Here is a 27928-nt window from a genome sequence, read left to right on the forward strand (position 1 = left end):
ACTCGCCCGCGGGCGGTGGCCGCCGGCTCCGCCCGCGCCGGGGCCCCGCTGCAGGCCCCGCCTCCTCAGGCCCCTCCCACCACGGCGCGCGCGCCGGAGGGGGCGCTCCCCGCCGGCCCGGCCCGCCAGGCGGCCAGAAGGCGGCCCTGGAAGGCAGCCGCACCCCAGACGCCCCCGGGGTGCCTGGCCCGGACCCAGGCTCCGCCGCGGGCCCGGTTGCCGTCCCTTCGGCCAGCGAGCCCGTCGACCTGCACCTGGCCGCCCCCACCGGCGCCCCGCCCCGGGGCCGCCACCTGTGTGCCGGTGGGTGTGTCCCTCCACAGCTCCCTCCGGCAAAAGCCCCGCCCCCCGCCGTGTCGCCGCCGCTGCCGGGTGCGGGAGCGGGATAGAGGGCAGGGGCCGCTTCCCCGGGCCTGCCGGCCGCCAGGGGCGGGCTCCTGAGCTCGGCGGGTGGTGTGCGTGCAAGGGTGGCCTCGCCGGGGCTGAGGGGCCGTGGCGACACGATGGTGGCTCCCAGTGGCTTCGGGCCAGCTGCTGTCGGGCAGGAGGGCCGGCCCGGGCTGCGGCTGGGCGGCGCCTAGCGCCGCGTGGGCGGGCAGGGGCGATGCCCAAGGCACCGCGGGCCCCGGGCCCTGAAGCCTCCGCGGCCACGTCCCTGTGAGCGACGGGCCGGATCTTGGGCGGGGCGCCAAGCGCCGAAGGGTTCGCTGGGTCACGCCCGCCCTCGGCTGGGAGGGGGTGGCCAAACCCTCCGCCTCCGCCACCGCCCGGTACCCGAGACCTCCGTTCCCCCTGCCTGGGCAGGCGACGGGGTCCTGCTGGGGCGGGCTGACCGCCAGGCTGGCGGTGAGGCGCAAGCGCCAGCGAAAGTGGGCCTCAAGAGGCAGCCCGCCGTCCCCGCCCCCGTCTACGGCCATACCACCCTGAACGCGCCCGATCTCGTCTGATCTCGGAAGCTAAGCAGGGTCGGGCCTGGTTAGTACTTGGATGGGAGACCGCCTGGGAATACCGGGTGCTGTAGGCTTTTTGCCTCCCGCTCCGCCTTCTCCTTTAACTCGCCCGCGGGCGGTGGCCGCCGGCTCCGCCGGCGCCGGGGCCCCGCTGCAGGCCCCGCCTCCTCAGGCCCCTCCCACCACGGCGCGCGCGCCGGAGGGGGCGCTCCCCGCCGGCCCGGCCCGCCAGGCGGCCAGAAGGCGGCCCTGGAAGGCAGCCGCACCCCAGACGCCCCCGGGGTGCCTGGCCCGGACCCAGGCTCCGCCGCGGGCCCGGTTGCCGTCCCTTCGGCCAGCGAGCCCGTCGACCTGCACCTGGCCGCCCCCACCGGCGCCCCGCCCCGGGGCCGCCACCTGTGTGCCGGTGGGTGTGTCCCTCCACAGCTCCCTCCGGCAAAAGCCCCGCCCCCCGCCGTGTCGCCGCCGCTGCCGGGTGCGGGAGCGGGATCGAGGGCAGGGGCCGCTTCCCCGGGCCTGCCGGCCGCCAGGGGCGGGCTCCTGAGCTCGGCGGGTGGTGTGCGTGCAAGGGTGGCCTCGCCGGGGCTGAGGGGCCGTGGCGACACGATGGTGGCTCCCAGTGGCTTCGGGCCAGCTGCTGTCGGGCAGGAGGGCCGGCCCTGGCTGCGGCTGGGCGGCGCCTAGCGCCGCGTGGGCGGGCAGGGGCGATGCCCAAGGCACCGCGGGCCCCGGGCCCTGAAGCCTCCGGGGCCACGTCCCTGTGAGCGACGGGCCGGATCTTGGGCGGGGCGCCAAGCGCCGAAGGGTTCGCTGGGTCACGCCCGCCCTCGGCTGGGAGGGGGTGGCCAAACCCTCCGCCTCCGCCACCGCCCGGTACCCGAGACCTCCGTTCCCCCTGCCTGGGCGGGCGACGGGGTCCTGCTGGGGCGGGCTGACCGCCAGGCTGGCGGTGAGGCGCAAGCGCCAGCGAAAGTGGGCCTCAAGAGGCAGCCCGCCGTCCCCGCCCCCGTCTACGGCCATACCACCCTGAACGCGCCCGATCTCGTCTGATCTCGGAAGCTAAGCAGGGTCGGGCCTGGTTAGTACTTGGATGGGAGACCGCCTGGGAATACCGGGTGCTGTAGGGTTTTTGCCTCCCGCTCCGCCTTCTCCTTTAACTCGCCCGCGGGCGGTGGCCGCCGGCTCCGCCCGCGCCGGGGCCCCGCTGCAGGCCCCGCCTCCTCAGGCCCCTCCCACCACGGCGCGCGCGCCGGAGGGGGCGCTCCCCGCCAGCCCGGCCCGCCAGGCGGCCAGAAGGCGGCCCTGGAAGGCAGCCGCACCCCAGACGCCCCCGGGGTGCCTGGCCCGGACCCAGGCTCCGCCGCGGGCCCGATTGCCGTGCCTTCCGCCAGCGAGCCCCTCGACCTGCACCTGGCCGCCCCCACCGGGGCCCCGCCCCGGTGAAGCCACCTGTGTGCCGGTGGGTGTGTCCCTACACAGCTCCCTCCGGCAAAAGCCTCGCCCCCCGCCGTGTCGCCGCCGCGGCCGGGTGCGGGAGCGGGATCGAGGGCAGGGGCCGCTTCCCCGGGCCTGCCGGCCGCCAGGGGCGGGCTCCTGAGCCCGGCAGGTGGTGTGCGGGCAAGGGTGGCCTCGCCGGGGCTGAGGGGCCGTGGCGACACGATGGTGGCTCCCAGTGGCTTCGGGCCAGCTGCTGTCGGGCAGGAGGGCCGGCCCGGGTTGCGGCTGGGCGGCGCCTAGCGCCGCGTGGGCGGGCAGGGGCGATGCCCAAGGGACCGCGGGCCCCGGGCACTGAAGCCTCCGGGGCCACGTCCCTGTGAGCGACGGGCGGGATCTTGGCGGGGCGCCAAGCGCCGAAGGGTTCGCTGGGTCACGCCCGCCCTCGGCTGGGAGGGGGTGGCCAAACCCTCCGCCTCCGCCACCGCCCGGTACCCGAGACCTCCGTTCCCCCTGCCTGGGCGGGCGACGGGGTCCTGCCGGGGCGGGCTGACCGCCAGGCTGGCGGTGAGGCGCAAGCGCCAGCGAAAGTGGGCCTCAAGAGGCAGCCCGCCGTCCCCGCCCCCGTCTATGGCCATACTACCCTGAACGCGCCCGATCTCGTCTGATCTCGGAAGCTAAGCAGGGTCGGGCCTGGTTAGTACTTGGATGGGAGACCGCCTGGGAATACCGGGTGCTGTAGGCTTTTTGCCTCCCGCTCCGCCTTCTCCTTTAACTCGCCCGCGGGCGGTGGCCGCCGGCTCCGCCCGCGCCGGGGCCCCGCTGCAGGCCCCGCCTCCTCAGGCCCCTCCCACCACGGCGCGCGCGCCGGAGGGGGCGCTCCCCGCCGGCCCGGCCCGCCAGGCGGCCAGAAGGCGGCCCTGGAAGGCAGCCGCACCCCAGACGCCCCCGGGGTGCCTGGCCCGGACCCAGGCTCCACTGCGGGCCCGGTTGCCGTCCCTTCGGCCAGCGAGCCCCTCGACCTGCACCTGGCCGCCCCCACCGGCGCCCCGCCCCGGGGCCGCCACCTGTGTGCCGGTGGGTGTGTCCCTCCACAGCTCCCTCCGGCAAAAGCCCCGCCCCCCGCCGTGTCGCCGCCGCTGCCGGGTGCGGGAGCGGGATCGAGGGCAGGGGCCGCTTCCCCGGGCCTGCCGGCCGCCAGGGGCGGGCTCCAGAGCTCGGCGGGTGGTGTGCGTGCAAGGGTGGCCTCGCCGGGGCTGAGGGGCCGTGGCGACACGATGGTGGCTCCCAGTGGCTTCGGGCCAGCTGCTGTCGGGCAGGAGGGCCGGCCCGGGCTGCGGCTGGGCGGCGCCTAGCGCCGCGTGGGCGGGCAGGGGCGATGCCCAAGGCACCGCGGGCCCCGGGCCCTGAAGCCTCCGGGGCCACGTCCCTGTGAGCGACGGGCCGGATCTTGGGCGGGGCGCCAAGCGCCGAAGGGTTCGCTGGGTCACGCCCGCCCTCGGCTGGGAGGGGGTGGCCAAACCCTCCGCCTCCGCCACCGCCCGGTACCCGAGACCTCCGTTCCCCCTGCCTGGGCGGGCGACGGGGTCCTGCTGGGGCGGGCTGACCGCCAGGCTGGCGGTGAGGCGCAAGCGCCAGCGAAAGTGGGCCTCAAGAGGCAGCCCGCCGTCCCCGCCCCCGTCTACGGCCATACCACCCTGAACGCGCCCGATCTCGTCTGATCTCGGAAGCTAAGCAGGGTCGGGCCTGGTTAGTACTTGGATGGGAGACCGCCTGGGAATACCGGGTGCTGTAGGGTTTTTGCCTCCCGCTCCGCCTTCTCCTTTAACTCGCCCGCGGGCGGTGGCCGCCGGCTCCGCCCGCGCCGGGGCCCCGCTGCAGGCCCCGCCTCCTCAGGCCCCTCCCACCACGGCGCGCGCGCCGGAGGGGGCGCTCCCTGCCAGCCCGGCCCGCCAGGCGGCCAGAAGGCGGCCCTGGAAGGCAGCCGCACCCCAGACGCCCCCGGGGTGCCTGGCCCGGACCCAGGCTCCGCCGCGGGCCCGATTGCCGTGCCTTCCGCCAGCGAGCCCCTCGACCTGCACCTGGCCGCCCCCACCGGCGCCCCGCCCCGGGGCCGCCACCTGTGTGCCGGTGGGTGTGTCCCTCCACAGCTCCCTCCGGCAAAAGCCCCGCCCCCCGCCGTGTCGCCGCCGCGGCCGGGTGCGGGAGCGGGATCGAGGGCAGGGGCCGCTTCCCCGGGCCTGCCGGCCGCCAGGGGCGGGCTCCTGAGCTCGGCGGGTGGTGTGCGGGCAAGGGTGGCCTCGCCGGGGCTGAGGGGCCGTGGCGACACGATGGTGGCTCCCAGTGGCTTCGGGCCAGCTGCTGTCGGGCAGGAGGGCCGGCCCGGGCTGCGGCTGGGCGGCGCCTAGCGCCGCGTGGGCGGGCAGGGGCGATGCCCAAGGGACCGCGGGCCCCGGGCCCTGAAGCCTCCGGGGCCACGTCCCTGTGAGCGACGGGCCGGATCTTGGGCGGGGCGCCAAGCGCCGAAGGGTTCGCTGGGTCACGCCCGCCCTCGGCTGGGAGGGGGTGGCAAAACCCTCCGCCTCCGCCACCGCCCGGTACCCGAGACCTCCGTTCCCCCTGCCTGGGCGGGCGACGGGGTCCTGCCGGGGCGGGCTGACCGCCAGGCTGGCGGTGAGGCGCAAGCGCCAGCGAAAGTGGGCCTCAAGAGGCAGCCCGCCGTCCCAGCCCCCGTCTACGGCCATACCACCCTGAACGCGCCCGATCTCGTCTGATCTCGGAAGCTAAGCAGGGTCGGGCCTGGTTAGTACTTGGATGGGAGACCGCCTGGGAATACCGGGTGCTGTAGGCTTTTTGCCTCCCGCTCCGCCTTCTCCTTTAACACGCCCGCGGGCGGTGGCCGCCGGCTCCGCCCGCGCCGGGGCCCCGCTGCAGGCCCCGCCTCCTCAGGCCCCTCCCACCACGGCGCGCGCGCCGGAGGGGGCGCTCCCCGCCAGCCCGGCCCGCCAGGCGGCCAGAAGGCGGCCCTGGAAGGCAGCCGCACCCCAGACGCCCCCGGGGTGCCTGGCCCGGACCCAGGCTCCGCCGCGGGCCCGATTGCCGTGCCTTCCGCCAGCGAGCCCCTCGACCTGCACCTGGCCGCCCCCACCGGCGCCCCGCCCCGGGGCCGCCACCTGTGTGCCGGTGGGTGTGTCCCTCCACAGCTCCCTCCGGCAAAAGCCTCGCCCCCCGCCGTGTCGCCGCCACGGCCGGGTGCGGGAGCGGGATCGAGTGCAGGGGCCGTTTCCCCGGGCCTGCCGGCCGCCAGGGGCGGGCTCCTGAGCCCGGCAGGTGGTGTGCGGCAAGGGTGGCCTCGCCGGGGCTGAGGGGCCGTGGCGACACGATGGTGGCTCCCAGTGGCTTCGGGCCAGCTGCTGTCGGGCAGGAGGGCCGGCCCGGGTTGCGGCTGGGCGGCGCCTAGCGCCGCGTGGGCGGGCAGGGGCGATGCCCAAGGGACCGCGGGCCCCGGGCACTGAAGCCTCCGGGGCCACGTCCCTGTGAGCGACGGGCGGGATCTTGGCGGGGCGCCAAGCGCCGAAGGGTTCGCTGGGTCACGCCCGCCCTCGGCTGGGAGGGGGTGGCCAAACCCTCCGCCTCCGCCACCGCCCGGTACCCGAGACCTCCGTTCCCCCTGCCTGGGCGGGCGACGGGGTCCTGCCGGGGCGGGCTGACCGCCAGGCTGGCGGTGAGGCGCAAGCGCCAGCGAAAGTGGGCCTCAAGAGGCAGCCCGCCGTCCCCGCCCCCGTCTACGGCCATACTACCCTGAACGCGCCCGATCTCGTCTGATCTCGGAAGCTAAGCAGGGTCGGGCCTGGTTAGTACTTGGATGGGAGACCGCCTGGGAATACCGGGTGCTGTAGGCTTTTTGCCTCCCGCTCCGCCTTCTCCTTTAACTCGCCCGCGGGCGGTGGCCGCCGGCTCCGCCCGCGCCGGGGCCCCGCTGCAGGCCCCGCCTCCTCAGGCCCCTCCCACCACGGCACGCGCGCCGGAGGGGGCGCTCCCCGCCGGCCCGGCCCGCCAGGCGGCCAGAAGGCGGCCCTGGAAGGCAGCCGCACCCCAGACGCCCCCGGGGTGCCTGGCCCGGACCCAGGCTCCGCCGCGGGCCCGGTTGCCGTCCCTTCGGCCAGCGAGCCCGTCGACCTGCACCTGGCCGCCCCCACCGGCGCCCCGCCCCGGGGCCGCCACCTGTGTGCCGGTGGGTGTGTCCCTCCACAGCTCCCTCCGGCAAAAGCCCCGCCCCCCGCCGTGTCGCCGCCGCTGCCGGGTGCGGGAGCGGGATCGAGGGCAGGGGCCGCTTCCCCGGGCCTGCCGGCCGCCAGGGGCGGGCTACTGAGCCCGGCGGGTGGTGTGCGGGCAAGGGTGGCCTCGCCGGGGCTGAGGGGCCGTGGCGACACGATGGTGGCTCCCAGTGGCTTCGGGCCAGCTGCTGTCGGGCAGGAGGGCCGGCCCGGGCTGCGGCTGGGCGGCTCCTAGCGCCGCGTCGGCGGGCAGGGGCGATGCCCAAGGGACCGCGGGCCCCGGGCCCTGAAGCCTCCGCGGCCACGTCCCTGTGAGCGACGGGCCGGATCTTGGGCGGGGCGCCAAGCGCCGAAGGGTTCGCTGGGTCACGCCCGCCCTCGGCTGGGAGGGGGTGGCCAAACCCTCCGCCTCCGCCACTGCCCGGTACCCGAGACCTCCGTTCCCCCTGCCTGGGCGGGCGACGGGGTCCTGCCGGGGCGGGCTGACCTCCAGGCTGGCGGTGAGGCGCAAGCGCCAGCGAAAGTGGGCCTCAAGAGGCAGCCCGCCGTCCCCGCCCCCGTCTACGGCCATACCACCCTGAACGCGCCCGATCTCGTCTGATCTCGGAAGCTAAGCAGGGTCGGGCCTGGTTAGTACTTGGATGGGAGACCGCCTGGGAATACCGGGTGCTGTAGGCTTTTTGCCTCCCGCTCCGCCTTCTCCTTTAACTCGCCCGCGGGCGGTGGCCGCCGGCTCCGCCGGCGCCGGGGCCCCGCTGCAGGCCCCGCCTCCTCAGGCCCTTCCCACCACGGCGCGCGCGCCGGAGGGGGCGCTCCCCGCCGGCCCGGCCCGCCAGGCGGCCAGAAGGCGGCCCTGGAAGGCAGCCGCACCCCAGACGCCCCCGGGGTGCCTGGCCCGGACCCAGGCTCCGCCGCGGGACCGGTTGCCGTCCCTTCGGCCAGCGAGCCCCTCGACCTGCACCTGGCCGCCCCCACCGGCGCCCCGCCCCGGGGCCGCCACCTGTGTGCCGGTGGGTGTGTCCCTCCACAGCTCCCTCCGGCAAAAGCCCCGCCCCCCGCCGTGTCGCCGCCGCGGCCGGGTGCGGGAGCGGGATCGAGGGCAGGGGCCGCTTCCCCGGGCCTGCCAGCCGCCAGGGGCGGGCTCCTGAGCTCGGCGGGTGGTGTGCGGGCAAGGGTGGCCTCGCCGGGGCTGAGGGGCCGTGGCGACACGATGGTGGCTCCCAGTGGCTTCGGGCCAGCTGCTGTCGGGCAGGAGGGCCGGCCCGGGCTGCGGCCGGGCGGCGCCTAGCGCCGCGTGGGCGGACAGGGGCGATGCCCAAGGGACCGCGGGCCCCGGGCCCTGAAGCCTCCGGGGCCACGTCCCTGTGAGCGACGGGCCGGATCTTGGGCGGGGCGCCAAGCGCCGAAGGGTTCGCTGGGTCACGCCCGCCCTCGGCTGGGAGGGGGTGGCCAAACCCTCCGCCTCCGCCACCGCCCGGTACCCGAGACCTCCGTTCCCCCTGCCTGGGCGGGCGACGGGTTCCTGCCGGGGCGGGCTGACCGCCAGGCTGGCGGTGAGGCGCAAGCGACAGCGAAAGTGGGCCTCAGGAGGCAGCCCGCCGTCCCCGCCCCCGTCTACGGCCATACCACCCTGAACGCGCCCGATCTCGTCTGATCTCGGAAGCTAAGCAGGGTCAGGCCTGGTTAGTACTTGGATGGGAGACCGCCTGGGAATACCGGGTGCTGTAGGCTTTTTGCCTCCTGCTCCGCCTTCTCCTTTAACTCGCCCGCGGGCGGTGGCCGCCGGCTCCGCCCGCGCCGGGGCCCCGCTGCAGGCCCCGCCTCCTCAGGCCCCTCCCACCACGGCGCGCGCGCCGGAGGGGGCGCTCCCCGCCGGCCCGGCCCGCCAGGCGGCCAGAAGGCGGCCCTGGAAGGCAGCCGCACCCCAGACGCCCCCGGGGTGCCTGGCCCGGACCCAGGCTCCGCCGCGGGCCCGGTTGCCGTCCCTTCGGCCAGCGAGCCCCTCGACCTGCACCTGGCCGCCCCCACCGGCGCCCCGCCCCGGGGCCGCCACCTGTGTGCCGGTGGGTGTGTCCCTCCACAGCTCCCTCCGGCAAAAGCCCCGCCCCCCGCCGTGTCGCCGCCGCGGCCGGGTGCGGGAGCGGGATCGAGGGCAGGGGCCGCTTCCCCGGGCCTGCCGGCCGCCAGGGGCGGGCTCCTGAGCTCGGCGGGTGGTGTGCGGGCAAGGGTGGCCTCGCCGGGGCTGAGGGGCCGTGGCGACACGATGGTGGCTCCCAGTGGCTTCGGGCCAGCTGCTGTCGGGCAGGAGGGCCGGCCCGGGCTGCGGCTGGGCGGCGCCTAGCGCCGCGTGGGCGGGCAGGGGCGATGCCCAAGGGACCGCGGGCCCCGGGCCCTGAAGCCTCCGGGGCCACGTCCCTGTGAGCGACGGGCCGGATCTTGGGCGGGGCGCCAAGCGCCGAAGGGTTCGCTGGGTCACGCCCGCCCTCGGCTGGGAGGGGGTGGCCAAACCCTCCGCCTCCGCCACCGCCCGGTACCCGAGACCTCCGTTCCCCCTGCCTGGGCGGGCGACGGGGTCCTGCCGGGGCGGGCTGACCGCCAGGCTGGCGGTGAGGCGCAAGCGCCAGCGAAAGTGGGCCTCAAGAGGCAGCCCGCCGTCCCCGCCCCCGTCTACGGCCATACCACCCTGAACGCGCCCGATCTCGTCTGATCTCGGAAGCTAAGCAGGGTCGGGCCTGGTTAGTACTTGGATGGGAGACCGCCTGGGAATACCGGGTGCTGTAGGCTTTTTGCCTCCCGCTCCGCCTTCTCCTTTAACTCGCCCGCGGGCGGTGGCCGCCGGCTCCGCCCGCGCCGGGGCCCCGCTGCAGGCCCCGCCTCCTCAGGCCCCTCCCACCACGGCGCGCGCGCCGGAGGGGGCGCTCCCCGCCAGCCCGGCCCGCCAGGCGGCCAGAAGGCGGCCCTGGAAGGCAGCCGCACCCCAGACGCCCCCGGGGTGCCTGGCCCGGACCCAGGCTCCGCCGCGGGCCCGATTGCCGTGCCTTCCGCCAGCGAGCCCATCGACCTGCACCTGGCCGCCCCCACCGGCGCCCCGCCCCGGTGCCGCCACCTGTGTGCCGGTGGGTGTGTCCCTCCACAGCTCCCTCCGGCAAAAGCCTCGCCCCCCGCCGTGTCGCCGCCGCGGCCGGGTGCGGGAGCGGGATCGAGGGCAGGGGCCGCTTCCCCGGGCCTGCCGGCCGCCAGGGGCGGGCTCCTGAGCCCGGCAGGTGGTGTGCGGGCAAGGGTGGCCTCGCCGGGGCTGAGGGGCCGTGGCGACACGATGGTGGCTCCCAGTGGCTTCGGGCCAGCTGCTGTCGGGCAGGAGGGCCGGCCCGGGTTGCGGCTGGGCGGCGCCTAGCGCCGCGTGGGCGGGCAGGGGCGATGCCCAAGGGACCGCGGGCCCCGGGCACTGAAGCCTCCGGGGCCACGTCCCTGTGAGCGACGGGCGGGATCTTGGCGGGGCGCCAAGCGCCGAAGGGTTCGCTGGGTCACGCCCGCCCTCGGCTGGGAGGGGGTGGCCAAACCCTCCGCCTCCGCCACCGCCCGGTACCCGAGACCTCCGTTCCCCCTGCCTGGGCGGGCGACGGGGTCCTGCCGGGGCGGGCTGACCGCCAGGCTGGCGGTGAGGCGCAAGCGCCAGCGAAAGTGGGCCTCAAGAGGCAGCCCGCCGTCCCCGCCCCCGTCTACGGCCATACTACCCTGAACGCGCCCGATCTCGTCTGATCTCGGAAGCTAAGCAGGGTCGGGCCTGGTTAGTACTTGGATGGGAGACCGCCTGGGAATACCGGGTGCTGTAGGCTTTTTGCCTCCCGCTCCGCCTTCTCCTTTAACTCGCCCGCGGGCGGTGGCCGCCGGCTCCGCCCGCGCCGGGGCCCCGCTGCAGGCCCCGCCTCCTCAGGCCCCTCCCACCACGGCACGCGCGCCGGAGGGGGCGCTCCCCGCCGGCCCGGCCCGCCAGGCGGCCAGAAGGCGGCCCTGGAAGGCAGCCGCACCCCAGACGCCCCCGGGGTGCCTGGCCCGGACCCAGGCTCCGCCGCGGGCCCGGTTGCCGTCCCTTCGGCCAGCGAGCCCGTCGACCTGCACCTGGCCGCCCCCACCGGCGCCCCGCCCCGGGGCCGCCACCTGTGTGCCGGTGGGTGTGTCCCTCCACAGCTCCCTCCGGCAAAAGCCCCGCCCCCCGCCGTGTCGCCGCCGCTGCCGGGTGCGGGAGCGGGATCGAGGGCAGGGGCCGCTTCCCCGGGCCTGCCGGCCGCCAGGGGCGGGCTCCTGAGCTCGGCGGGTGGTGTACGGGCAAGGGTGGCCTCGCCGGGGCTGAGGGGCCGTGGCGACACGATGGTGGCTCCCAGTGGCTTCGGGCCAGCTGCTGTCGGGCAGGAGGGCCGGCCCGGGCTGCGGCTGGGCGGCGCCTAGCGCCGCGTGGGCGGGCAGGGGCGATGCCCAAGGGACCGCGGGCCCCGGGCCCTGAAGCCTCCGGGACCACGTCCCTGTGTGCGACGGGCCGGATCTTGGGCGGGGCGCCAAGCGCGGAAGGGTTCGCTGGGTCACACCCGCCCTCGGCTGGGAGGGGGTGGCCAAACCCTCCGCCTCCGCCACCGCCCGGTACCCGAGACCTCCGTTCCCCCTGCCTGGGCGGGCGACGTGGTCCTGCCGGGGCGGGCTGACCGCCAGGCTGGCGGTGAGGCGCAAGCGCCAGCGAAAGTGGGCCTCAAGAGGCAGCCCGCCGTCCCCGCCCCCGTCTACGGCCATACCACCCTGAACGCGCCCGATCTCGTCTGATCTCGGAAGCTAAGCAGGGTCGGGCCTGGTTAGTACTTGGATGGGAGACCGCCTGGGAATACCGGGTGCTGTAGGCTTTTTGCCTCCCGCTCCGCCTTCTCCTTTAACTCGCCCGCGGGCGGTGGCCGCCGGCTCCGCCCGCGCCGGGGCCCCGCTGCAGGCCCCGCCTCCTCAGGCCCCTCCCACCACGGCGCGCGCGCCGGAGGGGGCGCTCCCCGCCGGCCCGGCCAGAAGGCGGCCCTGGAAGGCAGCCGCACCCCAGACGCCCCGGGGTGCCTGGCCCGGACCCAGGCTCCGCCGCGGGCCCGGTTGCCTTCCCTTCGGCCAGCGAGCCCCTCGACCTGCACCTGGCCGCCCCCACCGGCGCCCCGCCCCGGGGCCGCCACCTGTGTGCCGGTGGGTGTGTCCCTCCACAGCTCCCTCCGGCAAAAGCCCCGCCCCCCGCCGTGTCACCGCCGCGGCCGGGTGCGGGAGCGGGATCGAGGGCAGGGGCCGCTTCCCCTGGCCTGCCGGCCGCCAGGGGCGGGCTACTGAGCCCGGCGGGTGGTGTGCGGGCAAGGGTGGCCTCGCCGGGGCTGAGGGGCCGTGGCGACACGATGGTGGCTCCCAGTGGCTTCGGGCCAGCTGCTGTCGGGCAGGAGGGCCGGCCCGGGCTGCGGCTGGGCGGCTCCTAGCGCCGCGTCGGCGGGCAGGGGCGATGCCCAAGGGACCGCGGGCCCCGGGCCCTGAAGCCTCCGCGGCCACGTCCCTGTGAGCGACGGGCCGGATCTTGGGCGGGGCGCCAAGCGCCGAAGGGTTCGCTGGGTCACGCCCGCCCTCGGCTGGGAGGGGGTGGCCAAACCCTCCGCCTCCGCCACTGCCCGGTACCCGAGACCTCCGTTCCCCCTGCCTGGGCGGGCGACGGGGTCCTGCCGGGGCGGGCTGACCTCCAGGCTGGCGGTGAGGCGCAAGCGCCAGCGAAAGTGGGCCTCAAGAGGCAGCCCGCCGTCCCCGCCCCCGTCTACGGCCATACCACCCTGAACGCGCCCGATCTCGTCTGATCTCGGAAGCTAAGCAGGGTCGGGCCTGGTTAGTACTTGGATGGGAGACCGCCTGGGAATACCGGGTGCTGTAGGCTTTTTGCCTCCCGCTCCGCCTTCTCCTTTAACTCGCCCGCGGGCGGTGGCCGCCGGCTCCGCCGGCGCCGGGGCCCCGCTGCAGGCCCCGCCTCCTCAGGCCCTTCCCACCACGGCGCGCGCGCCGGAGGGGGCGCTCCCCGCCGGCCCGGCCCGCCAGGCGGCCAGAAGGCGGCCCTGGAAGGCAGCCGCACCCCAGACGCCCCCGGGGTGCCTGGCCCGGACCCAGGCTCCGCCGCGGGCCCGGTTGCCGTCCCTTCGGCCAGCGAGCCCCTCGACCTGCACCTGGCCGCCCCCACCGGCGCCCCGCCCCGGGGCCGCCACCTGTGTGCCGGTGGGTGTGTCCCTCCACAGCTCCCTCCGGCAAAAGCCCCGCCCCCCGCCGTGTCGCCGCCGCGGCCGGGTGCGGGAGCGGGATCGAGGGCAGGGGCCGCTTCCCCGGGCCTGCCAGCCGCCAGGGGCGGGCTCCTGAGCTCGGCGGGTGGTGTGCGGGCAAGGGTGGCCTCGCCGGGGCTGAGGGGCCGTGGCGACACGATGGTGGCTCCCAGTGGCTTCGGGCCAGCTGCTGTCGGGCAGGAGGGCCGGCCCGGGCTGCGGCTGGGCGGCGCCTAGCGCCGCGTGGGCGGACAGGGGCGATGCCCAAGGGACCGCGGGCCCCGGGCCCTGAAGCCTCCGGGGCCACGTCCCTGTGAGCGACGGGCCGGATCTTGGGCGGGGCGCCAAGCGCCGAAGGGTTCGCTGGGTCACGCCCGCCCTCGGCTGGGAGGGGGTGGCCAAACCCTCCGCCTCCGCCACCGCCCGGTACCCGAGACCTCCGTTCCCCCTGCCTGGGCGGGCGACGGGGTCCTGCCGGGGCGGGCTGACCGCCAGGCTGGCGGTGAGGCGCAAGCGCCAGCGAAAGTGGGCCTCAAGAGGCAGCCCGCCGTCCCCGCCCCCGTCTACGGCCATACCACCCTGAACGCGCCCGATCTCGTCTGATCTCGGAAGCTAAGCAGGGTCGGGCCTGGTTAGTACTTGGATGGGAGACCGCCTGGGAATACCGGGTGCTGTAGGATTTTTGCCTCCCGCTCCGCCTTCTCCTTTAAATCGCCCGCGGGCGGTGGCCGCCGGCTCCGCTCGCGCCGGGGCCCCGCTGCAGGCCCCGCCTCCTCAGGCCCCTCCCACCACGGCGCGCGCGCCGGAGGGGGCGCTCCCCGCCAGCCCGGCCCGCCAGGCGGCCAGAAGGCGGCCCTGGAAGGCAGCCGCACCCCAGACGCCCCCGGGGTGCCTGGCCCGGACCCAGGCTCCGCCGCGGGCCCGGTTGCCGACCCTTCGGCCAGCGAGCCCGTCGACCTGCACCTGGCCGCCCCCACCGGCGCCCCGCCCCGGGGCCGCCACCTGTGTGCCGGTGGGTGTGTCCCTCCACAGCTCCCTCCGGCAAAAGCCCCGCCCCCCGCCGTGTCGCCGCCGCTGCCGGGTGCGGGAGCGGGATCGAGGGCAGGGGCCGCTTCCCCGGGCCTGCCGGCCGCCAGGGGCGGGCTCCTGAGCTCGGCGGGTGGTGTGCGGGCAAGGGTGGCCTCGCCGGGGCTGAGGGGCCATGGCGACACGATGGTGGCTCCCAGTGGCTTCGGGCCAGCTGCTGTCGGGCAGGAGGGCCGGCCCGGGCTGCGGCTGGGCGGCGCCTAGCGCCGCGTGGGCGGGCAGGGGCGATGCCCAAGGCACCGCGGGCCCCGGGCCCTGAAGCCTCCGGGGCCACGTCCCTGTGAGCGACGGGCCGGATCTTGGGCGGGGCGCCAAGCGCCGAAGGGTTCGCTGGGTCACGCCCGCCCTCGGCTGGGAGGGGGTGGCCAAACCCTCCGCCTCCGCCACCGCCCGGTACCCGAGACCTCCGTTCCCCCTGCCTGGGCGGGCGACGGGGTCCTGCTGGGGCGGGCTGACCGCCAGGCTGGCGGTGAGGCGCAAGCGCCAGCGAAAGTGGGCCTCAAGAGGCAGCCCGCCGTCCCCGCCCCCGTCTACGGCCATACCACCCTGGACGCGCCCGATCTCGTCTGATCTCGGAAGCTAAGCAGGGTCGGGCCTGGTTAGTACTTGGATGGGAGACCGCCTGGGAATACCGGGTGCTGTAGGGTTTTTGCCTCCCGCTCCGCCTTCTCCTTTAACTCGCCCGCGGGCGGTGGCCGCCGGCTCCGCCCGCGCCGGGGCCCCGCTGCAGGCCCCGCCTCCTCAGGCCCCTCCCACCACGGCGCGCGCGCCGGAGGGGGCGCTCCCCGCCAGCCCGCCCCGCCAGGCGGCCAGAAGGCGGCCCTGGAAGGCAGCCGCACCCCAGACGCCCCCGGGGTGCCTGGCCCGGACCCAGGCTCCGCCGCGGGCCCGATGGCCGTGCCTTCCGCCAGCGAGCCCCTCGACCTGCACCTGGCCGCCCCCACCGGCGCCCCGCCCCGGGGCCGCCACCTGTGTGCCGGTGGGTGTGTCCCTCCACAGCTCCCTCCGGCAAAAGCCCCGCCCCCCGCCGTGTCGCCGCCGCGGCCGGGTGCGGGAGCGGGATCGAGGGCAGGGGCCGCTTCCCCGGGCCTGCCGGCCGCCAGGGGCGGGCTCCTGAGCTCGGCGGGTGGTGTGCGGGCAAGGGTGGCCTCGCCGGGGCTGAGGGGCCGTGGCGACACGATGGTGGCTCCCAGTGGCTTCGGGCCAGCTGCTGTCGGGCAGGAGGGCCGGCCCGGGCTGCGGCTGGGCGGCGCCTAGCGCCGCGTGGGCGGGCAGGTGCGATGCCCAAGGGACCGCGGGCTCCGGGCCCTGAAGCCTCCGGGGCCACGTCCATGTGAGCGACGGGCCGGATCTTGGGCGGGGCGCCAAGCGCGGAAGGGTTCGCTGGGTCACGCCCGCCCTCGGCTGGGAGGGGGTGGCCAAACCCTCCGCCTCCGCCACCGCCCGGTACCCGAGACCTCCGTTCCCCCTGCCTGGGCGGGCGACGTGGTCCTGCCGGGGCGGGCTGACCGCCAGGCTGGCGGTGAGGCGCAAGCGCCAGCGAAAGTGGGCCTCAAGAGGCAGCCCGCCGTCCCCGCCCCCGTCTACGGCCATACCACCCTGAACGCGCCCGATCTCGTCTGATCTCGGAAGCTAAGCAGGGTCGGGCCTGGTTAGTACTTGGATGGGAGACCGCCTGGGAATACCGGGTGCTGTAGGCTTTTTGCCTCCCGCTCCGCCTTCTCCTTTAACTCGCCCGCGGGCGGTGGCCGCCGGCTCCGCCCGCGCCGGGGCCCCGCTGCAGGCCCCGCCTCCTCAGGCCCCTCCCACCACGGCGCGCGCGCCGGAGGGGGCGCTCCCCGCCGGCCCGGCCAGAAGGCGGCCCTGGAAGGCAGCCGCACCCCAGACGCCCCGGGGTGCCTGGCCCGGACCCAGGCTCCGCCGCGGGCCCGGTTGCCTTCCCTTCGGCCAGCGAGCCCCTCGACCTGCACCTGGCCGCCCCCACCGGCGCCCCGCCCCGGGGCCGCCACCTGTGTGCCGGTGGGTGTGTCCCTCCACAGCTCCCTCCGGCAAAAGCCCCGCCCCCCGCCGTGTCACCGCCGCGGCCGGGTGCGGGAGCGGGATCGAGGGCAGGGGCCGCTTCCCCTGGCCTGCCGGCCGCCAGGGGCGGGCTACTGAGCCCGGCGGGTGGTGTGCGGGCAAGGGTGGCCTCGCCGGGGCTGAGGGGCCGTGGCGACACGATGGTGGCTCCCAGTGGCTTCGGGCCAGCTGCTGTCGGGCAGGAGGGCCGGCCCGGGCTGCGGCTGGGCGGCTCCTAGCGCCGCGTCGGCGGGCAGGGGCGATGCCCAAGGGACCGCGGGCCCCGGGCCCTGAAGCCTCCGCGGCCACGTCCCTGTGAGCGACGGGCCGGATCTTGGGCGGGGCGCCAAGCGCCGAAGGGTTCGCTGGGTCACGCCCGCCCTCGGCTGGGAGGGGGTGGCCAAACCCTCCGCCTCCGCCACCGCCCGGTACCCGAGACCTCCGTTCCCCCTGCCTGGGCGGGCGACGGGTTCCTGCCGGGGCGGGCTGACCGCCAGGCTGGCGGTGAGGCGCAAGCGACAGCGAAAGTGGGCCTCAGGAGGCAGCCCGCCGTCCCCGCCCCCGTCTACGGCCATACCACCCTGAACGCGCCCGATCTCGTCTGATCTCGGAAGCTAAGCAGGGTCGGGCCTGGTTAGTACTTGGATGGGAGACCGCCTGGGAATACCGGGTGCTGTAGGCTTTTTGCCTCCTGCTCCGCCTTCTCCTTTAACTCGCCCGCGGGCGGTGGCCGCCGGCTCCGCCCGCGCCGGGGCCCCGCTGCAGGCCCCGCCTCCTCAGGCCCCTCCCACCACGGCGCGCGCGCCGGAGGGGGCGCTCCCCGCCGGCCCGGCCCGCCAGGCGGCCAGAAGGCGGCCCTGGAAGGCAGCCGCACCCCAGACGCCCCCGGGGTGCCTGGCCCGGACCCAGGCTCCGCCGCGGGCCCGGTTGCCGTCCCTTCGGCCAGCGAGCCCGTCGACCTGCACCTGGCCGCCCCCACCGGCGCCCCGCCCCGGGGCCGCCACCTGTGTGCCGGTGGGTGTGTCCCTCCACAGCTCCCTCCGGCAAAAGCCCCGCCCCCCGCCGTGTCGCCGCCGCTGCCGGGTGCGGGAGCGGGATAGAGGGCAGGGGCCGCTTCCCCGGGCCTGCCGGCCGCCAGGGGCGGGCTCCTGAGCTCGGCGGGTGGTGTGCGTGCAAGGGTGGCCTCGCCGGGGCTGAGGGGCCGTGGCGACACGATGGTGGCTCCCAGTGGCTTCGGGCCAGCTGCTGTCGGGCAGGAGGGCCGGCCCGGGCTGCGGCTGGGCGGCGCCTAGCGCCGCGTGGGCGGGCAGGGGCGATGCCCAAGGCACCGCGGGCCCCGGGCCCTGAAGCCTCCGCGGCCACGTCCCTGTGAGCGACGGGCCGGATCTTGGGCGGGGCGCCAAGCGCCGAAGGGTTCGCTGGGTCACGCCCGCCCTCGGCTGGGAGGGGGTGGCCAAACCCTCCGCCTCCGCCACCGCCCGGTACCCGAGACCTCCGTTCCCCCTGCCTGGGCAGGCGACGGGGTCCTGCTGGGGCGGGCTGACCGCCAGGCTGGCGGTGAGGCGCAAGCGCCAGCGAAAGTGGGCCTCAAGAGGCAGCCCGCCGTCCCCGCCCCCGTCTACGGCCATACCACCCTGAACGCGCCCGATCTCGTCTGATCTCGGAAGCTAAGCAGGGTCGGGCCTGGTTAGTACTTGGATGGGAGACCGCCTGGGAATACCGGGTGCTGTAGGCTTTTTGCCTCCCGCTCCGCCTTCTCCTTTAACTCGCCCGCGGGCGGTGGCCGCCGGCTCCGCCGGCGCCGGGGCCCCGCTGCAGGCCCCGCCTCCTCAGGCCCCTCCCACCACGGCGCGCGCGCCGGAGGGGGCGCTCCCCGCCGGCCCGGCCCGCCAGGCGGCCAGAAGGCGGCCCTGGAAGGCAGCCGCACCCCAGACGCCCCCGGGGTGCCTGGCCCGGACCCAGGCTCCGCCGCGGGCCCGGTTGCCGTCCCTTCGGCCAGCGAGCCCGTCGACCTGCACCTGGCCGCCCCCACCGGCGCCCCGCCCCGGGGCCGCCACCTGTGTGCCGGTGGGTGTGTCCCTCCACAGCTCCCTCCGGCAAAAGCCCCGCCCCCCGCCGTGTCGCCGCCGCTGCCGGGTGCGGGAGCGGGATCGAGGGCAGGGGCCGCTTCCCCGGGCCTGCCGGCCGCCAGGGGCGGGCTCCAGAGCTCGGCGGGTGGTGTGCGTGCAAGGGTGGCCTCGCCGGGGCTGAGGGGCCGTGGCGACACGATGGTGGCTCCCAGTGGCTTCGGGCCAGCTGCTGTCGGGCAGGAGGGCCGGCCCGGGCTGCGGCTGGGCGGCGCCTAGCGCCGCGTGGGCGGGCAGGGGCGATGCCCAAGGCACCGCGGGCCCCGGGCCCTGAAGCCTCCGGGGCCACGTCCCTGTGAGCGACGGGCCGGATCTTGGGCGGGGCGCCAAGCGCCGAAGGGTTCGCTGGGTCACGCCCGCCCTCGGCTGGGAGGGGGTGGCCAAACCCTCCGCCTCCGCCACCGCCCGGTACCCGAGACCTCCGTTCCCCCTGCCTGGGCGGGCGACGGGGTCCTGCTGGGGCGGGCTGACCGCCAGGCTGGCGGTGAGGCGCAAGCGCCAGCGAAAGTGGGCCTCAAGAGGCAGCCCGCCGTCCCCGCCCCCGTCTACGGCCATACCACCCTGAACGCGCCCGATCTCGTCTGATCTCGGAAGCTAAGCAGGGTCGGGCCTGGTTAGTACTTGGATGGGAGACCGCCTGGGAATACCGGGTGCTGTAGGGTTTTTGCCTCCCGCTCCGCCTTCTCCTTTAACTCGCCCGCGGGCGGTGGCCGCCGGCTCCGCCCGCGCCGGGGCCCCGCTGCAGGCCCCGCCTCCTCAGGCCCCTCCCACCACGGCGCGCGCGCCGGAGGGGGCGCTCCCTGCCAGCCCGGCCCGCCAGGCGGCCAGAAGGCGGCCCTGGAAGGCAGCCGCACCCCAGACGCCCCCGGGGTGCCTGGCCCGGACCCAGGCTCCGCCGCGGGCCCGATTGCCGTGCCTTCCGCCAGCGAGCCCCTCGACCTGCACCTGGCCGCCCCCACCGGCGCCCCGCCCCGGGGCCGCCACCTGTGTGCCGGTGGGTGTGTCCCTCCACAGCTCCCTCCGGCAAAAGCCCCGCCCCCCGCCGTGTCGCCGCCGCGGCCGGGTGCGGGAGCGGGATCGAGGGCAGGGGCCGCTTCCCCGGGCCTGCCGGCCGCCAGGGGCGGGCTCCTGAGCTCGGCGGGTGGTGTGCGGGCAAGGGTGGCCTCGCCGGGGCTGAGGGGCCGTGGCGACACGATGGTGGCTCCCAGTGGCTTCGGGCCAGCTGCTGTCGGGCAGGAGGGCCGGCCCGGGCTGCGGCTGGGCGGCGCCTAGCGCCGCGTGGGCGGGCAGGGGCGATGCCCAAGGGACCGCGGGCCCCGGGCCCTGAAGCCTCCGGGGCCACGTCCCTGTGAGCGACGGGCCGGATCTTGGGCGGGGCGCCAAGCGCCGAAGGGTTCGCTGGGTCACGCCCGCCCTCGGCTGGGAGGGGGTGGCAAAACCCTCCGCCTCCGCCACCGCCCGGTACCCGAGACCTCCGTTCCCCCTGCCTGGGCGGGCGACGGGGTCCTGCCGGGGCGGGCTGACCGCCAGGCTGGCGGTGAGGCGCAAGCGCCAGCGAAAGTGGGCCTCAAGAGGCAGCCCGCCGTCCCCGCCCCCGTCTACGGCCATACCACCCTGAACGCGCCCGATCTCGTCTGATCTCGGAAGCTAAGCAGGGTCGGGCCTGGTTAGTACTTGGATGGGAGACCGCCTGGGAATACCGGGTGCTGTAGGCTTTTTGCCTCCCGCTCCGCCTTCTCCTTTAACACGCCCGCGGGCGGTGGCCGCCGGCTCCGCCCGCGCCGGGGCCCCGCTGCAGGCCCCGCCTCCTCAGGCCCCTCCCACCACGGCGCGCGCGCCGGAGGGGGCGCTCCCCGCCAGCCCGGCCCGCCAGGCGGCCAGAAGGCGGCCCTGGAAGGCAGCCGCACCCCAGACGCCCCCGGGGTGCCTGGCCCGGACCCAGGCTCCGCCGCGGGCCCGATTGCCGTGCCTTCCGCCAGCGAGCCCCTCGACCTGCACCTGGCCGCCCCCACCGGCGCCCCGCCCCGGGGCCGCCACCTGTGTGCCGGTGGGTGTGTCCCTCCACAGCTCCCTCCGGCAAAAGCCTCGCCCCCCGCCGTGTCGCCGCCACGGCCGGGTGCGGGAGCGGGATCGAGTGCAGGGGCCGTTTCCCCGGGCCTGCCGGCCGCCAGGGGCGGGCTCCTGAGCCCGGCAGGTGGTGTGCGGCAAGGGTGGCCTCGCCGGGGCTGAGGGGCCGTGGCGACACGATGGTGGCTCCCAGTGGCTTCGGGCCAGCTGCTGTCGGGCAGGAGGGCCGGCCCGGGTTGCGGCTGGGCGGCGCCTAGCGCCGCGTGGGCGGGCAGGGGCGATGCCCAAGGGACCGCGGGCCCCGGGCACTGAAGCCTCCGGGGCCACGTCCCTGTGAGCGACGGGCGGGATCTTGGCGGGGCGCCAAGCGCCGAAGGGTTCGCTGGGTCACGCCCGCCCTCGGCTGGGAGGGGGTGGCCAAACCCTCCGCCTCCGCCACTGCCCGGTACCCGAGACCTCCGTTCCCCCTGCCTGGGCGGGCGACGGGGTCCTGCCGGGGCGGGCTGACCTCCAGGCTGGCGGTGAGGCGCAAGCGCCAGCGAAAGTGGGCCTCAAGAGGCAGCCCGCCGTCCCCGCCCCCGTCTACGGCCATACCACCCTGAACGCGCCCGATCTCGTCTGATCTCGGAAGCTAAGCAGGGTCGGGCCTGGTTAGTACTTGGATGGGAGACCGCCTGGGAATACCGGGTGCTGTAGGCTTTTTGCCTCCCGCTCCGCCTTCTCCTTTAACTCGCCCGCGGGCGGTGGCCGCCGGCTCCGCCGGCGCCGGGGCCCCGCTGCAGGCCCCGCCTCCTCAGGCCCTTCCCACCACGGCGCGCGCGCCGGAGGGGGCGCTCCCCGCCGGCCCGGCCCGCCAGGCGGCCAGAAGGCGGCCCTGGAAGGCAGCCGCACCCCAGACGCCCCCGGGGTGCCTGGCCCGGACCCAGGCTCCGCCGCGGGACCGGTTGCCGTCCCTTCGGCCAGCGAGCCCCTCGACCTGCACCTGGCCGCCCCCACCGGCGCCCCGCCCCGGGGCCGCCACCTGTGTGCCGGTGGGTGTGTCCCTCCACAGCTCCCTCCGGCAAAAGCCCCGCCCCCCGCCGTGTCGCCGCCGCGGCCGGGTGCGGGAGCGGGATCGAGGGCAGGGGCCGCTTCCCCGGGCCTGCCAGCCGCCAGGGGCGGGCTCCTGAGCTCGGCGGGTGGTGTGCGGGCAAGGGTGGCCTCGCCGGGGCTGAGGGGCCGTGGCGACACGATGGTGGCTCCCAGTGGCTTCGGGCCAGCTGCTGTCGGGCAGGAGGGCCGGCCCGGGCTGCGGCCGGGCGGCGCCTAGCGCCGCGTGGGCGGACAGGGGCGATGCCCAAGGGACCGCGGGCCCCGGGCCCTGAAGCCTCCGGGGCCACGTCCCTGTGAGCGACGGGCCGGATCTTGGGCGGGGCGCCAAGCGCCGAAGGGTTCGCTGGGTCACGCCCGCCCTCGGCTGGGAGGGGGTGGCCAAACCCTCCGCCTCCGCCACCGCCCGGTACCCGAGACCTCCGTTCCCCCTGCCTGGGCGGGCGACGGGGTCCTGCCGGGGCGGGCTGACCGCCAGGCTGGCGGTGAGGCGCAAGCGCCAGCGAAAGTGGGCCTCAAGAGGCAGCCCGCCGTCCCCGCCCCCGTCTACGGCCATACCACCCTGAACGCGCCCGATCTCGTCTGATCTCGGAAGCTAAGCAGGGTCGGGCCTGGTTAGTACTTGGATGGGAGACCGCCTGGGAATACCGGGTGCTGTAGGCTTTTTGCCTCCCGCTCCGCCTTCTCCTTTAACTCGCCCGCGGGCGGTGGCCGCCGGCTCCGCCCGCGCCGGGGCCCCGCTGCAGGCCCCGCCTCCTCAGGCCCCTCCCACCACGGCGCGCGCGCCGGAGGGGGCGCTCCCCGCCAGCCCGGCCCGCCAGGCGGCCAGAAGGCGGCCCTGGAAGGCAGCCGCACCCCAGACGCCCCCGGGGTGCCTGGCCCGGACCCAGGCTCCGCCGCGGGCCCGATTGCCGTGCCTTCCGCCAGCGAGCCCATCGACCTGCACCTGGCCGCCCCCACCGGCGCCCCGCCCCGGTGCCGCCACCTGTGTGCCGGTGGGTGTGTCCCTCCACAGCTCCCTCCGGCAAAAGCCTCGCCCCCCGCCGTGTCGCCGCCGCGGCCGGGTGCGGGAGCGGGATCGAGGGCAGGGGCCGCTTCCCCGGGCCTGCCGGCCGCCAGGGGCGGGCTCCTGAGCCCGGCAGGTGGTGTGCGGGCAAGGGTGGCCTCGCCGGGGCTGAGGGGCCGTGGCGACACGATGGTGGCTCCCAGTGGCTTCGGGCCAGCTGCTGTCGGGCAGGAGGGCCGGCCCGGGTTGCGGCTGGGCGGCGCCTAGCGCCGCGTGGGCGGGCAGGGGCGATGCCCAAGGGACCGCGGGCCCCGGGCACTGAAGCCTCCGGGGCCACGTCCCTGTGAGCGACGGGCGGGATCTTGGCGGGGCGCCAAGCGCCGAAGGGTTCGCTGGGTCACGCCCGCCCTCGGCTGGGAGGGGGTGGCCAAACCCTCCGCCTCCGCCACCGCCCGGTACCCGAGACCTCCGTTCCCCCTGCCTGGGCGGGCGACGGGGTCCTGCCGGGGCGGGCTGACCGCCAGGCTGGCGGTGAGGCGCAAGCGCCAGCGAAAGTGGGCCTCAAGAGGCAGCCCGCCGTCCCCGCCCCCGTCTACGGCCATACTACCCTGAACGCGCCCGATCTCGTCTGATCTCGGAAGCTAAGCAGGGTCGGGCCTGGTTAGTACTTGGATGGGAGACCGCCTGGGAATACCGGGTGCTGTAGGCTTTTTGCCTCCCGCTCCGCCTTCTCCTTTAACTCGCCCGCGGGCGGTGGCCGCCGGCTCCGCCCGCGCTGGGGCCCCGCTGCAGGCCCCGCCTCCTCAGGCCCCTCCCACCACGGCACGCGCGCCGGAGGGGGCGCTCCCCGCCGGCCCGGCCCGCCAGGCGGCCAGAAGGCGGCCCTGGAAGGCAGCCGCACCCCAGACGCCCCCGGGGTGCCTGGCCCGGACCCAGGCTCCGCCGCGGGCCCGGTTGCCGTCCCTTCGGCCAGCGAGCCCGTCGACCTGCACCTGGCCGCCCCCACCGGCGCCCCGCCCCGGGGCCGCCACCTGTGTGCCGGTGGGTGTGTCCCTCCACAGCTCCCTCCGGCAAAAGCCCCGCCCCCCGCCGTGTCGCCGCCGCTGCCGGGTGCGGGAGCGGGATCGAGGGCAGGGGCCGCTTCCCCGGGCCTGCCGGCCGCCAGGGGCGGGCTCCTGAGCTCGGCGGGTGGTGTGCGGGCAAGGGTGGCCTCGCCGGGGCTGAGGGGCCGTGGCGACACGATGGTGGCTCCCAGTGGCTTCGGGCCAGCTGCTGTCGGGCAGGAGGGCCGGCCCGGGCTGCGGCTGGGCGGCGCCTAGCGCCGCGTGGGCGGGCAGGGGCGATGCCCAAGGGACCGCGGGCCCCGGGCCCTGAAGCCTCCGGGACCACGTCCCTGTGTGCGACGGGCCGGATCTTGGGCGGGGCGCCAAGCGCGGAAGGGTTCGCTGGGTCACACCCGCCCTCGGCTGGGAGGGGGTGGCCAAACCCTCCGCCTCCGCCACCGCCCGGTACCCGAGACCTCCGTTCCCCCTGCCTGGGCGGGCGACGTGGTCCTGCCGGGGCGGGCTGACCGCCAGGCTGGCGGTGAGGCGCAATCGCCAGCGAAAGTGGGCCTCAAGAGGCAGCCCGCCGTCCCCGCCCCCGTCTACGGCCATACCACCCTGAACGCGCCCGATCTCGTCTGATCTCGGAAGCTAAGCAGGGTCGGGCCTGGTTAGTACTTGGATGGGAGACCGCCTGGGAATACCGGGTGCTGTAGGCTTTTTGCCTCCCGCTCCGCCTTCTCCTTTAACTCGCCCGCGGGCGGTGGCCGCCGGCTCCGCCCGCGCCGGGGCCCCGCTGCAGGCCCCGCCTCCTCAGGCCCCTCCCACCACGGCGCGCGCGCCGGAGGGGGCGCTCCCCGCCGGCCCGGCCAGAAGGCGGCCCAGGAAGGCAGCCGCACCCCAGACGCCCCGGGGTGCCTGGCCCGGACCCAGGCTCCGCCGCGGGCCCGGTTGCCTTCCCTTCGGCCAGCGAGCCCCTCGACCTGCACCTGGCCGCCCCCACCGGCGCCCCGCCCCGGGGCCGCCACCTGTGTGCCGGTGGGTGTGTCCCTCCACAGCTCCCTCCGGCAAAAGCCCCGCCCCCCGCCGTGTCACCGCCGCGGCCGGGTGCGGGAGCGGGATCGAGGGCAGGGGCCGCTTCCCCTGGCCTGCCGGCCGCCAGGGGCGGGCTACTGAGCCCGGCGGGTGGTGTGCGGGCAAGGGTGGCCTCGCCGGGGCTGAGGGGCCGTGGCGACACGATGGTGGCTCCCAGTGGCTTCGGGCCAGCTGCTGTCGGGCAGGAGGGCCGGCCCGGGCTGCGGCTGGGCGGCTCCTAGCGCCGCGTCGGCGGGCAGGGGCGATGCCCAAGGGACCGCGGGCCCCGGGCCCTGAAGCCTCCGCGGCCACGTCCCTGTGAGCGACGGGCCGGATCTTGGGCGGGGCGCCAAGCGCCGAAGGGTTCGCTGGGTCACGCCCGCCCTCGGCTGGGAGGGGGTGGCCAAACCCTCCGCCTCCGCCACTGCCCGGTACCCGAGACCTCCGTTCCCCCTGCCTGGGCGGGCGACGGGGTCCTGCCGGGGCGGGCTGACCTCCAGGCTGGCGGTGAGGCGCAAGCGCCAGCGAAAGTGGGCCTCAAGAGGCAGCCCGCCGTCCCCGCCCCCGTCTACGGCCATACCACCCTGAACGCGCCCGATCTCGTCTGATCTCGGAAGCTAAGCAGGGTCGGGCCTGGTTAGTACTTGGATGGGAGACCGCCTGGGAATACCGGGTGCTGTAGGCTTTTTGCCTCCCGCTCCGCCTTCTCCTTTAACTCGCCCGCGGGCGGTGGCCGCCGGCTCCGCCGGCGCCGGGGCCCCGCTGCAGGCCCCGCCTCCTCAGGCCCTTCCCACCACGGCGCGCGCGCCGGAGGGGGCGCTCCCCGCCGGCCCGGCCCGCCAGGCGGCCAGAAGGCGGCCCTGGAAGGCAGCCGCACCCCAGACGCCCCCGGGGTGCCTGGCCCGGACCCAGGCTCCGCCGCGGGCCCGGTTGCCGTCCCTTCGGCCAGCGAGCCCGTCGACCTGCACCTGGCCGCCCCCACCGGCGCCCCGCCCCGGGGCCGCCACCTGTGTGCCGGTGGGTGTGTCCCTCCACAGCTCCCTCCGGCAAAAGCCCCGCCCCCCGCCGTGTCGCCGCCGCGGCCGGGTGCGGGAGCGGGATCGAGGGCAGGGGCCGCTTCCCCGGGCCTGCCAGCCGCCAGGGGCGGGCTCCTGAGCTCGGCGGGTGGTGTGCGGGCAAGGGTGGCCTCGCCGGGGCTGAGGGGCCGTGGCGACACGATGGTGGCTCCCAGTGGCTTCGGGCCAGCTGCTGTCGGGCAGGAGGGCCGGCCCGGGCTGCGGCCGGGCGGCGCCTAGCGCCGCGTGGGCGGACAGGGGCGATGCCCAAGGGACCGCGGGCCCCGGGCCCTGAAGCCTCCGGGGCCACGTCCCTGTGAGCGACGGGCCGGATCTTGGGCGGGGCGCCAAGCGCCGAAGGGTTCGCTGGGTCACGCCCGCCCTCGGCTGGGAGGGGGTGGCCAAACCCTCCGCCTCCGCCACCGCCCGGTACCCGAGACCTCCGTTCCCCCTGCCTGGGCGGGCGACGGGTTCCTGCCGGGGCGGGCTGACCGCCAGGCTGGCGGTGAGGCGCAAGCGACAGCGAAAGTGGGCCTCAGGAGGCAGCCCGCCGTCCCCGCCCCCGTCTACGGCCATACCACCCTGAACGCGCCCGATCTCGTCTGATCTCGGAAGCTAAGCAGGGTCGGGCCTGGTTAGTACTTGGATGGGAGACCGCCTGGGAATACCGGGTGCTGTAGGCTTTTTGCCTCCTGCTCCGCCTTCTCCTTTAACTCGCCCGCGGGCGGTGGCCGCCGGCTCCGCCCGCGCCGGGGCCCCGCTGCAGGCCCCGCCTCCTCAGGCCCCTCCCACCACGGCGCGCGCGCCGGAGGGGGCGCTCCCCGCCGGCCCGGCCCGCCAGGCGGCCAGAAGGCGGCCCTGGAAGGCAGCCGCACCCCAGACGCCCCCGGGGTGCCTGGCCCGGACCCAGGCTCCGCCGCGGGCCCGGTTGCCGTCCCTTCGGCCAGCGAGCCCCTCGACCTGCACCTGGCCGCCCCCACCGGCGCCCCGCCCCGGGGCCGCCACCTGTGTGCCGGTGGGTGTGTCCCTCCACAGCTCCCTCCGGCAAAAGCCCCGCCCCCCGCCGTGTCGCCGCCGCGGCCGGGTGCGGGAGCGGGATCGAGGGCAGGGGCCGCTTCCCCGGGCCTGCCGGCCGCCAGGGGCGGGCTCCTGAGCTCGGCGGGTGGTGTGCGGGCAAGGGTGGCCTCGCCGGGGCTGAGGGGCCGTGGCGACACGATGGTGGCTCCCAGTGGCTTCGGGCCAGCTGCTGTCGGGCAGGAGGGCCGGCCCGGGCTGCGGCTGGGCGGCGCCTAGCGCCGCGTGGGCGGGCAGGGGCGATGCCCAAGGGACCGCGGGCCCCGGGCCCTGAAGCCTCCGGGGCCACGTCCCTGTGAGCGACGGGCCGGATCTTGGGCGGGGCGCCAAGCGCCGAAGGGTTCGCTGGGTCACGCCCGCCCTCGGCTGGGAGGGGGTGGCCAAACCCTCCGCCTCCGCCACCGCCCGGTACCCGAGACCTCCGTTCCCCCTGCCTGGGCGGGCGACGGGGTCCTGCCGGGGCGGGCTGACCGCCAGGCTGGCGGTGAGGCGCAAGCGCCAGCGAAAGTGGGCCTCAAGAGGCAGCCCGCCGTCCCCGCCCCCGTCTACGGCCATACCACCCTGAACGCGCCCGATCTCGTCTGATCTCGGAAGCTAAGCAGGGTCGGGCCTGGTTAGTACTTGGATGGGAGACCGCCTGGGAATACCGGGTGCTGTAGGCTTTTTGCCTCCCGCTCCGCCTTCTCCTTTAACTCGCCCGCGGGCGGTGGCCGCCGGCTCCGCCCGCGCCGGGGCCCCGCTGCAGGCCCCGCCTCCTCAGGCCCCTCCCACCACGGCGCGCGCGCCGGAGGGGGCGCTCCCCGCCAGCCCGGCCCGCCAGGCGGCCAGAAGGCGGCCCTGGAAGGCAGCCGCACCCCAGACGCCCCCGGGGTGCCTGGCCCGGACCCAGGCTCCGCCGCGGGCCCGATTGCCGTGCCTTCCGCCAGCGAGCCCATCGACCTGCACCTGGCCGCCCCCACCGGCGCCCCGCCCCGGTGCCGCCACCTGTGTGCCGGTGGGTGTGTCCCTCCACAGCTCCCTCCGGCAAAAGCCTCGCCCCCCGCCGTGTCGCCGCCGCGGCCGGGTGCGGGAGCGGGATCGAGGGCAGGGGCCGCTTCCCCGGGCCTGCCGGCCGCCAGGGGCGGGCTCCTGAGCCCGGCAGGTGGTGTGCGGGCAAGGGTGGCCTCGCCGGGGCTGAGGGGCCGTGGCGACACGATGGTGGCTCCCAGTGGCTTCGGGCCAGCTGCTGTCGGGCAGGAGGGCCGGCCCGGGTTGCGGCTGGGCGGCGCCTAGCGCCGCGTGGGCGGG

At 77.0% G+C, this 27928-nt stretch overlaps 26 non-coding genes across 26 annotated transcripts; all 26 read left to right on the forward strand.

Moving 5' to 3' along the window:
- The first annotated feature begins 905 nt into the window (after nt 1–905).
- LOC149745474 (5S ribosomal RNA) lies at nt 906–1024 on the forward strand. Its single transcript, XR_016390731.1, has one exon. It is a non-coding gene; the product is annotated as a 5S ribosomal RNA (ribosomal RNA).
- A 934-nt stretch (nt 1025–1958) lies between these two features.
- Nucleotides 1959–2077, forward strand: LOC149745475 (5S ribosomal RNA). Its single transcript, XR_016390024.1, has one exon. It is a non-coding gene; the product is annotated as a 5S ribosomal RNA (ribosomal RNA).
- Nucleotides 2078–3010: 933 nt separating this feature from the next.
- On the forward strand, nt 3011–3129 carry LOC149745476 (5S ribosomal RNA). The gene has a single exon (XR_016390074.1). It is a non-coding gene; the product is annotated as a 5S ribosomal RNA (ribosomal RNA).
- A 934-nt stretch (nt 3130–4063) lies between these two features.
- On the forward strand, nt 4064–4182 carry LOC149745477 (5S ribosomal RNA). Its single transcript, XR_016390025.1, has one exon. It is a non-coding gene; the product is annotated as a 5S ribosomal RNA (ribosomal RNA).
- A 934-nt stretch (nt 4183–5116) lies between these two features.
- On the forward strand, nt 5117–5235 carry LOC149745478 (5S ribosomal RNA). Its single transcript, XR_016390732.1, has one exon. It is a non-coding gene; the product is annotated as a 5S ribosomal RNA (ribosomal RNA).
- Nucleotides 5236–6167: 932 nt separating this feature from the next.
- On the forward strand, nt 6168–6286 carry LOC149745479 (5S ribosomal RNA). The gene has a single exon (XR_016389811.1). It is a non-coding gene; the product is annotated as a 5S ribosomal RNA (ribosomal RNA).
- Nucleotides 6287–7220: 934 nt separating this feature from the next.
- On the forward strand, nt 7221–7339 carry LOC149745480 (5S ribosomal RNA). Its single transcript, XR_016390733.1, has one exon. It is a non-coding gene; the product is annotated as a 5S ribosomal RNA (ribosomal RNA).
- Nucleotides 7340–8273: 934 nt separating this feature from the next.
- On the forward strand, nt 8274–8392 carry LOC149745481 (5S ribosomal RNA). Its single transcript, XR_016390081.1, has one exon. It is a non-coding gene; the product is annotated as a 5S ribosomal RNA (ribosomal RNA).
- Nucleotides 8393–9326: 934 nt separating this feature from the next.
- Nucleotides 9327–9445, forward strand: LOC149745482 (5S ribosomal RNA). Its single transcript, XR_016390734.1, has one exon. It is a non-coding gene; the product is annotated as a 5S ribosomal RNA (ribosomal RNA).
- A 933-nt stretch (nt 9446–10378) lies between these two features.
- Nucleotides 10379–10497, forward strand: LOC149745483 (5S ribosomal RNA). The gene has a single exon (XR_016389812.1). It is a non-coding gene; the product is annotated as a 5S ribosomal RNA (ribosomal RNA).
- A 934-nt stretch (nt 10498–11431) lies between these two features.
- On the forward strand, nt 11432–11550 carry LOC149745484 (5S ribosomal RNA). Its single transcript, XR_016390735.1, has one exon. It is a non-coding gene; the product is annotated as a 5S ribosomal RNA (ribosomal RNA).
- Nucleotides 11551–12471: 921 nt separating this feature from the next.
- LOC149745485 (5S ribosomal RNA) lies at nt 12472–12590 on the forward strand. The gene has a single exon (XR_016390736.1). It is a non-coding gene; the product is annotated as a 5S ribosomal RNA (ribosomal RNA).
- A 934-nt stretch (nt 12591–13524) lies between these two features.
- LOC149745486 (5S ribosomal RNA) lies at nt 13525–13643 on the forward strand. The gene has a single exon (XR_016389937.1). It is a non-coding gene; the product is annotated as a 5S ribosomal RNA (ribosomal RNA).
- A 934-nt stretch (nt 13644–14577) lies between these two features.
- Nucleotides 14578–14696, forward strand: LOC149745487 (5S ribosomal RNA). Its single transcript, XR_016389978.1, has one exon. It is a non-coding gene; the product is annotated as a 5S ribosomal RNA (ribosomal RNA).
- Nucleotides 14697–15630: 934 nt separating this feature from the next.
- LOC149745488 (5S ribosomal RNA) lies at nt 15631–15749 on the forward strand. The gene has a single exon (XR_016390737.1). It is a non-coding gene; the product is annotated as a 5S ribosomal RNA (ribosomal RNA).
- Nucleotides 15750–16670: 921 nt separating this feature from the next.
- Nucleotides 16671–16789, forward strand: LOC149745489 (5S ribosomal RNA). Its single transcript, XR_016390739.1, has one exon. It is a non-coding gene; the product is annotated as a 5S ribosomal RNA (ribosomal RNA).
- A 934-nt stretch (nt 16790–17723) lies between these two features.
- Nucleotides 17724–17842, forward strand: LOC149745490 (5S ribosomal RNA). Its single transcript, XR_016390740.1, has one exon. It is a non-coding gene; the product is annotated as a 5S ribosomal RNA (ribosomal RNA).
- A 934-nt stretch (nt 17843–18776) lies between these two features.
- LOC149745491 (5S ribosomal RNA) lies at nt 18777–18895 on the forward strand. Its single transcript, XR_016390026.1, has one exon. It is a non-coding gene; the product is annotated as a 5S ribosomal RNA (ribosomal RNA).
- Nucleotides 18896–19829: 934 nt separating this feature from the next.
- LOC149745492 (5S ribosomal RNA) lies at nt 19830–19948 on the forward strand. Its single transcript, XR_016390741.1, has one exon. It is a non-coding gene; the product is annotated as a 5S ribosomal RNA (ribosomal RNA).
- Nucleotides 19949–20880: 932 nt separating this feature from the next.
- LOC149745493 (5S ribosomal RNA) lies at nt 20881–20999 on the forward strand. The gene has a single exon (XR_016390742.1). It is a non-coding gene; the product is annotated as a 5S ribosomal RNA (ribosomal RNA).
- A 934-nt stretch (nt 21000–21933) lies between these two features.
- LOC149745494 (5S ribosomal RNA) lies at nt 21934–22052 on the forward strand. The gene has a single exon (XR_016390743.1). It is a non-coding gene; the product is annotated as a 5S ribosomal RNA (ribosomal RNA).
- A 933-nt stretch (nt 22053–22985) lies between these two features.
- LOC149745495 (5S ribosomal RNA) lies at nt 22986–23104 on the forward strand. Its single transcript, XR_016389813.1, has one exon. It is a non-coding gene; the product is annotated as a 5S ribosomal RNA (ribosomal RNA).
- Nucleotides 23105–24038: 934 nt separating this feature from the next.
- On the forward strand, nt 24039–24157 carry LOC149745496 (5S ribosomal RNA). The gene has a single exon (XR_016390744.1). It is a non-coding gene; the product is annotated as a 5S ribosomal RNA (ribosomal RNA).
- Nucleotides 24158–25078: 921 nt separating this feature from the next.
- On the forward strand, nt 25079–25197 carry LOC149745497 (5S ribosomal RNA). Its single transcript, XR_016390745.1, has one exon. It is a non-coding gene; the product is annotated as a 5S ribosomal RNA (ribosomal RNA).
- A 934-nt stretch (nt 25198–26131) lies between these two features.
- LOC149745498 (5S ribosomal RNA) lies at nt 26132–26250 on the forward strand. The gene has a single exon (XR_016390746.1). It is a non-coding gene; the product is annotated as a 5S ribosomal RNA (ribosomal RNA).
- Nucleotides 26251–27184: 934 nt separating this feature from the next.
- Nucleotides 27185–27303, forward strand: LOC149745499 (5S ribosomal RNA). The gene has a single exon (XR_016390747.1). It is a non-coding gene; the product is annotated as a 5S ribosomal RNA (ribosomal RNA).
- The last annotated feature ends 625 nt before the right edge of the window (nt 27304–27928 follow it).

This window comes from Delphinapterus leucas, chromosome 19, assembly GCF_059928025.1.
Source record: "Delphinapterus leucas isolate spDelLeu-1000000601 "Yukka" chromosome 19, BTC_Dleu_Yukka2, whole genome shotgun sequence".
NCBI lineage: Eukaryota > Metazoa > Chordata > Mammalia > Artiodactyla > Monodontidae > Delphinapterus > Delphinapterus leucas.